Here is an 8,880-nt window from a genome sequence, read left to right as displayed (position 1 = left end):
GTGGCATGGGCCAGTCCAGTGGCCATTTTGGACCCATAGGGGTACCACCAGGCCCAGAGTTCCAAGTCCAAGACCTCACACTCAGTGGATCTGAGCCTAGGGTGCCTGAGGCAGTGGCCAGTGGCCAGTTGCACCATCTCCTCCGGAACCCACCCCAAGTCCTGAGCCAGACCTGCTGGAGCAGGAGGTCCCCGAGGACCAAGAGGGTCCAGAGGACCCAGTTCTCCCACTAGTGTCCTTGTCATCTTGCCCGGACGAGGTGGTGGCGGGCACCTCCATCTCAGGGCCACCACCTATAGATAGCCATGTCCACCAGGAACCCCTGTGCAGGGTGGCACGGAATATGAACCTGCAGGCTGAGGAAGTGGTAGAATCGGAGAACCTATAGTGCACATTCTGGCACCAGAAGGGCCATCCAGGGACACTCTACTCCTCATCAAAACTATACAAGACAATGCAAAGACCATTTGGCAGACCCCAGCATCCATCCCTTCCACCGCTAAGGGTGTGGAGAGGAAGTACTTTGTACCCTCCAAGGAGTTCGACTACCTGTTCAGACACCCACAGCCTTGCTTGCTTTGAACCGCCTATCCCACTTCTACTGTGCGTGGTCCCTAATAACACTGGACCACTGGGTTCTTCACACGGTGGAAGTGGGATATTCTCTCCAATTCTGCTCCTACACCCCCTCCCATCCCCCTTCCCTCTTCAGGGACTCTTTTCATGAGCAACTCCTTATCCAAGAGGTGCAGGTGCTCCTCGCCATAGAAGCAGTGGAGGAGGTTCCTCAGGAGATATGGGGCAAGGGATTCTATTCCCACTACTTCTTAAACCCCAAAGCCAAGGGTGGGTCTCAGGCCAATTTTAGACCTGTGAGGACTCAACAAGTTCATGGTAAAGTTGAAGTTCCACATAGTTTTCCACAATACAATTATCCCTTCTCTGGATCCGGGAGATTGGTTCGCCGCCCTCAACATGAAAGATGTGTACTTTCACATAGCGATTCGCCCTGCTTTTTAAGGTTCATGATTGAGCAAAAACATTATTAGTTAACGGTCCTTCCCTTCAGCCTGTCGACAGCCCCACCAAGTGCATGTCGGTGGTAGCAGCCTTCCTCCGAAGGAGGCAGGTGCAAGTATACCATTACCTCGATGATTGGCTACTCAGGGGGCACATCAGAGAACAGGTGGAGTCACAGGTCTGTCTGGCCACATCCACGTTCAAGAGACTGTATCTCCTCCTCAACGTGAATGAGTACAACTTGTCTCTGACCCAGAGGATAGACTTTATCGGGAGTGGTGTTGGACTCAGTCCAGGCAAGAGCAAGCCTGCCGGAGTCCCAATTCAAAGCCATGGCAATCATCATTCAATGCATGAGAGAGTACCTGACCACTACAGCAAGGAATTGCCTCAGTTTCCTCAGTTACATGGTGGCCTACACGTACGTGCTCTGACATGTCAGGCTGAGACTCAAGCCTTTATAGATATGGTTCACTTCGACATACCAGCTGGCATGCCATAGCCTGGGACTAGGGGTCTTGGTGCTACGGCAGGTGCTAGAGTCACTCCAGTGTTGGCTCGATGCTTGAATAGTCTGCGGAGTCCCCTTCAGCATCCCTCAGCTGTCCTTGCCTCTAGTTACAGATGTGTCAGCTCTAGTTTGGGGTGCACATCTAGAAGATCTCCAAATGCAGGGCCTCTGGTCACAGGACGAGCTCTCTCTCTATATCAATATCAAGGAGCTCAGAGCGGTGCGACTCGCATAGCAGACCTTTCAGGCTTGTCTGAAAGGCCAGCCCATGGCAATCATGATGGACAATACCACTGCAGTTTTACATCAACAAGAGGGTGGTACCCAGTCCTTGCTCTGTCAGGAGGCTCTCACGCTCTGGAAATTCTGTATAGCCCACTCCATTCACCTGGAAGCATCATATCTGCCAGGAGTTCAGAACATACTGACGGACCACCTCAGCAGGTCCTTCCACAGCCACGAGTGGTCCATCTGGCTGGACATCATTCACTTCATCTTCCAGAGATGGGGGTCGACCTGTCCGCCACTCAGAGCAACAGGAAGTGCCCAGTGTTTTGTTCCTTCCAGGAAAGCAGCCCAGGCTCAGTCACAGACATGTTCCTGCTTCCCTGGTGAGGCCGTCTGCTCTACACCTTTCCCCTGTTCCCTCTCATGCACAAGGTCTTACTCAAGGTCCACAGAGACGGGGCAGAGATAATTCTGGTGGCACCAGTGTGAGCTCTACAACACTGGTACACCACGCTTCAGGATCTGTCGGTCGACACTCTGATCACGTTGCCGCTCCTCGCCAACCTGATCACTCAGGATCATGATCATCTTCATCACCCAGACCTCCAGTCCCTCCACCTCATGGCCTGGAAGCTTCATGGCTGAATCCTATGGTGCTCCTGTGCTCGGAGCAGGTAAGGGAGGTCTTACTCAGCAGCAGAAAGCCCTCCATGAGGGCCACATATCTAGTGAAGTGGAAGAGATTCACTTGCTGGTGTGACCAGTGTCATATGCCCCCACTTCAGGCGCCATTACCCTTTATTCTGGAGTACCTTCTGCATCTGAAACAGCAAGGCCTGGCAGTGTCATCCATAAAGGTACACCTAGCAGCTATCTTGGCTTTCCATTCCAGAGTCTCTGGACGTTCCATCTTCACCAACCCCATGGTTGGACGGTTCCTCAAGGGTCTGAACTGGCTACATCTCCAGATCAGACAGCCTGTTCCTGCATGGGACCTTAATTTGGTCCTCTCTACCTATTGTGGAAGGTAGCCTTCCTAACTGCAATCACATCAGCAAGAAGAGTGTCTGAGTTAAAGGGGCTTACCTCCGACCCACCTTATACAGTTTTCCACAAGACAAGGTGCAGCTCAGACCTCACCCAGCCTTTCTGCTAAGGTGGTATCACATTTCCTTACCAGCCAAGACATTTTCCTGTCTGTTTTTTATCCAAAGCCTCATACCAGTAGCCGTGAGCAGAGGCTGCACTCTTTGGATGTTCGGTGAGCGTTGGCCTTTTATATCGAATGCACCAAGCCATTCAGGAAATCGAACCAGTTGTTCATAGTGATGGCTGACTGCATGAAAGGACTACCAGTCTCATCTGAAAGAATATCTTCCTGGATCACGTCCTGCATACGCACATGCTATGAGCTGGCCAAGACACCAGCCCTGTCGCTTACGGCACACTCCACAAAGGCACAGGCCTCATCGGCGGCATTCCTGGCCAAAGTCCTGATACAAGAGATCTGCAGGGCAGCAAGTGGACCTTGGTGCAGATGTTCACCTCTCATTATGCCATCGTGTAGCATGTCAGAGATAATGCAGCTTTCAGCAGAGCGGTGCTCCAATCTGCGATTCCACAGCTCCGACCCCACTGCCTAGGTAAGGCTTGGGAGTCACCTAATTGGAATCGATATGAGAAATCACTTGAAGAAAAACTGTTACTCACCTTCCTGTAACTGTTGTTCTTCAATATGTGTTGCTCAGATCCATTGCCACACTTGCACGGCTCCACTAATTTGGTGGGTGGCGCTTCATTCTCTCCTTTGCGGCCACCCAGGCGCGCACCTTAGAGGGAACTATCTGCAGACCACCTGAATGGAGTGCTCTGTGGACCACAGTTTGAGAACCTCTGGTACAGAACATTTACATTAATGGGAAATTAATTAATTACTGGGAATGCTCAAGCAACTTTCCTACCCAAATCAGGAAGATGAAGAAACATCACTCCAAAAATTGGGTTTTTTTTTTTTAGAAAAAAATTCTTTAATAACTATTTAAGCTAACAACTTCCTCCAGGTTATTTAGTTTAAAAAGAATATCTTAAGAACAGTTTATATAAAGAATAGGAGTGTTTGGATTTTTTGAAATCAGAATTTCATTTCCTGTTACACACCAATAAAAACGGAGTATCTCTAAAGATGGGCTGAATAAAAAAAAAGTTAAAACTTACTTTAAAAGTTATTTGATGTTTTCCTGCCAGAAGAAGAATAAAGACAATTAAATAAATGTTACATATTCATTAAGCATACTGCTTATTCAGGAACTAAAGGTGAGACTTATGTCACCTGAAGGCATGAAGCCAAAGGAAGAGTGACTGCACCAACTCTGAATTTAAACAAGCCTGAAAGATGTGTGTTATCCTATAATTTCATGGAAATAAGGAGTATATAAAAATCTTTCCAGTGAACGTATCTTCCCCTCCCCACACACACCCTGCTATCCTGCTTAAACAGCAAGCACTCCACAACTCATCCTATCCATCTCTACAGGAAGCTATTACAGACAGCTACAAAAAATAGGGACAACTCAAGAAACAAAACCAATCCAAGAAAAACTTCCCCAAGACTTCGACACGGATTGGTGAGAGAAAGTTAACAGAGACACTGCCAAGGGATTAGATTTAAGAATCTTGTAGTAATTTTTGAAATATGGAAATGATGTTGCAACTTAATATTTGAACAGTTCTCCTGTTAATTATGAAATGGTTAGACCATGTATTTGTGGAGAAGAGACAGGGGCTAAACAGTGGGATTTAATTGGAGTTAACATTCCTAATATTTGTAATTGGCCTGTCTTAAAACAGATCCTTAAATGGTTTCTTTTAAGTAACTGATTTAAATATTTTCTTCAGTTTCATAGGATTTAGTTACAATTGATTACTTTGCCCAATTATAAACTAGTTATTACGAACAACCAACAGGATCTACTTTTCCTTAATTAAAGTTATATTGCCCCTTAATTATCTAAGAATATAAGATTGGTTTCACAACCATTTCTGGAAATAAGCCCTGAGTCTCAACTTGCCAAAAGAAGAGTCCCCCATCAAAGGCAGGCCCACTCTCAGAGGGACATACAGAAGCAATTATAACCATTTTTTACTTCTGTTATCTTCCTGTACTGTAACTGTGGTTCTTCAAAATGTGGGCGCAGACATGTATTCTGCTCAGGTGTGCGTGTGCCTAGTGCACTGAAGCTGGAGAACTTTGCTTAGCAGTACCCACTGGGGCAGCACTCGTACCACCTGCCTCTCGTACCCCCTCCCATAGCCCCAACTCCCCTCAGTTTCTTCACACGGAATCTAAGACTGGGGACCCCGATGCAGGATGTGGAGAGTCTAAGAAGAAAGTAGCTGACAATGTTGCTGATTTAAATATTCCAAAGCCTCTCAAGTTAAGACCTGAAATAAACATTTGCATTTAACACCTAAGAAGCAAGCCAAATATTTTCAAGCTCCTGAAGAGCAGCTGCAAAAAACAAAATGTTATTTGTCCGGTCCTCCTTGGAGTTGCCAAACTGAAGAAATGAAAGGTGATATTCACCAACATATGCACAACTGATAATTAACTGTTAATCATTCATATGCTTCTTAAAAATATCAGGCAGTAAAAACTGAGATTGAACTATTTCAAAATAGATATGAAATGCTGCAAAGGCTACTTGAAGTGAGTGAGGCACGTAATAACTGGAATACAAGGAAATTGCAATGGCTTATGCAATTGCAAAAATTTAAAGGAAGGAGTGTGTGGAATTGCTGTGGAAGTGAAGAAGATATGGTGTCTTCCCCCCTCTCCTATTTAAAAACATAAGAACGGCCATACTGGGTCAGACCAAAAGTTCATGTAGCCCAGTATCCTGTCTTCCGACAGTGGCCAATGCCAGGTGCCCCGGAGGGAATGAACAGACAGGTAATCACGAAGTGATCCATCCCCTGTCGCCCATTCCCATCTTCTGGCAAACAGAGGCTAGGGGCACCATCCCTGTCCATCCTGGCTAATAGCCATTGATGGACCTGACCTCTATGTTTTCAGTGAAGGATCTCTCTTATTTCTGTGAATATTGTGTTACGTCTCTTATTAAGTTCCTGTACTGTCTGATAAGCTGTGCTGGTCTGAAAATCATGCTGAGTCTTACTCATTTCAGTGCATTCATGCATTGTTTTCCCCATTTTGCAATAATCCAAAAGCATAAAAGAAAACCTTGACAACAGTGGAAACCTTTCACATTAGCTACATAGCACATATACATTATTTTTATCTTATGTGCTGCACAAATGTGTAATATTGTAAACTTGCATCCTCCATTAGATCCTTCAAAACAAGCACTGAGAAAACTTCTTGAGTCATCTGGCTGCAAACCTCTGTAGTAATAAATGAAATAAAGTGCAACTGAAGTCACATTCCACTTTGCATGGTTTGAGCTGATGACCAGCTGTTCTAAGAGTATCCAGGGAAAGTAATGCCAGCCAACATGAAATTGTTGTAGTGCTTTGGTATGTTGTTAGCATCTCCGCCAATGGTAATATGTATGTTGAGTCCAAAAGGCATTTAGTACAAAAAAATAAGATTTTATGTTTACATAATGTTGGTCTCTTGACAACTGATGCTATGGCATCCATGTGTAAAGTCACATACCCTCATGCTCTGAATATTCAACCGTAGGTACAACTGAGTGTACATGTGCAGAGTGAAAGGTGAAACAGTAGTGTACTGTAAACAGCAATGGATTGTTTAACATATTATTTCTGAGGCATTTTGTTTTCCTGGATGATGCAATCCTGGTAGAGGTCTCCATCAGTTCTTCTTCTAAGGTTACCTTCGCTTAGAGTGACCTTAGACTTGTTTTATCATATACAGTGAGTCAAATTCAGCGCTGTATTCAAGCATCATATATATATATATATTATGGAAGTGGTGTGGGTGTGTGACGTATGGCAGAGTAGTACTCAAGAATGAAATATCAGGGGGCAGGGAGTGACATGTCCCAACTCCTTCAAAACAGTCTGATGGCCATGGGGACATGTCACTTGAGGTGACTTGAGACTTGTTTTGTCATGTACAGTCAGTCAAAACCCAGCTCCTTATTCAAGTATTAGCTAGAACATGGAAGTGACATCTGGCACCAAATTATGAAAGATGAAATCTTTGGGTCATGTAGTGAAGAGTCTGAAGGTTCCAGGAATATGTCATTCGGGGTGACCAGAGACTTATTTTGCCATTTTGTTAATCAAAGCCCGGTTCCTTATTCAAGCACCATATGCACTATAAAAGTAGGATGGGGGTGACATGTGGCAGCATATTGTACAAGAACAAAGTTTCAGGTCAGGAAGAGACTTCTCTCAACTCCTTCAGATGAGGTCGATGGTCAAGGGAACCTGTCACTTGGGGTGACCAGAGAAACATATTGTCACATACAGAAAAAACCCAGTTCCTTATTCAAGCCTTATGTACAATATAGAAGTGGTGTGGGAGCATGACATGTGGCAACATGCTGAGCTGGGTCAGGGAGTCGCATATCCCAGCTCCTTCAGAAGAGTCTGAGGGCAGTGGGAGGTGTCAGCTGGGGTGACCCAAGACACATTTTGTCACGTACAATCAGTGAAATCCCAGAGCCTTAATCAAGTCCTACGTACAAAAGAGAAATGCGGTGAGGAGTGCCATGGCAGCACACTGCACAAAATGATGCTTTGGGTGCAATTTCTACCAGCTCCTTTGAAACAGCATTATGGGGATGTGTCACAGACTCACCTGGGGCTGAGGCCATCCAAGACTTGTTTGGGCACATAGTCAGCTAAACCCCAGTTTATTTGATGCTCTAATTAATAACTAATTACTTATTTACATGTTTATCACAATAGTTTTGATAAAAAGCAACAGAGTACTGTGGCACCTTAAAAACTAACATGTATTGGAGCATAAGTGAATACCCACTTCGTCAGATGTGTTGGTGTCATTGACCCACTCGGGAGGGTGGAAAGCCACTGTGTCTCAATGAAGCCCCCTGTTAAGGCCTCAGTGAACCAAAGTCCTTCCATGTTTGAACTCTCAACGACCTGACAAGCTAGCTTAAAGAATGGAATGTAAGGGGAGGCTAACTATCAGCTACAGTGCTAGTACCAAGAGGCACTAATGAGGCCTGTATGCACCTGGCTAAGGGAGTAAGATAATATATCACAGAAACTAGAGTGAAATAGTAGTTTAGAGAAGAGCCACTAATGAAGATAGATTAGTAGGTGCCAAGAGTGATTTAACTACTTGGGATAATTGCTTTTGTAGCAGTCACAGGAAAAGGTGGGAGAGGGGGGAGAGAGGGGGCATGGGGGGGGATAGAAACGGCTTGGCTAAGTTATGTATAAAAAGAGAGAAACTGTTTGTATCAGTGTGCATGATCTGAGACGTGCCTGTCTCCGTGCATCAGGTTTGCTTTGAGATCTCAAATAAACTTAGTCTGCTTCTCCACCTTGGTGTGTTCTTTGGCGTGAAGCACACCGGGCGACGAACACCCACACTGTTGCTGTCCTCGGGCACCCTGTGTGCTGGCAACAGTTTTGGCGTCCCTGGGTGGGCATCGAGGCTAAAACTGGCCTTGCCCGGACCCCTCCTGGAGGTCGACGGATTGCGGCGACGACCGACGCCCGGTGCACACCGGTGACTTCATCGGGGGCCTCGGCGGAGACGCGGTGTGGTCGACCCCGGAGGGCACAACGGTGCAACGCGCTTGAGTAGTGGAGAAGCGGCTGCGGGCGACGGTGGGGAACCGGTCCCGTGGATAAGGTAGGAACAGTCCAGTACTGTAAGCCTTCTTTTGCCTGTTTTGACCTGGGGACGCCCAGTGTCTTCCTAGAGTATGGGACAGGGACAGAGTACCGGTAGGGCACGGTGTACACCCTTAGAATGCATTCTGATGAATTGGAAAGTGTTTGGGTCAGATCCGATGGTTAAGAGCAAGCTGAAAAGATTCTGTACAGTAGACTGGCCTCAGTACCAACTAGAGGACCAGGAAAGGTGGCCACCGGAGGGATCATTAAATTATAATACGATCCTCCAATTAATTCTGTTTTGTCAACGAACGGGTAAATGG

The sequence above is a fragment of the Gopherus flavomarginatus genome, chromosome 3, assembly GCF_025201925.1.
Source record: "Gopherus flavomarginatus isolate rGopFla2 chromosome 3, rGopFla2.mat.asm, whole genome shotgun sequence".
NCBI classification, from domain to species: Eukaryota; Metazoa; Chordata; order Testudines; family Testudinidae; genus Gopherus; species Gopherus flavomarginatus.
This window is presented reverse-complemented; position numbering follows the sequence as displayed.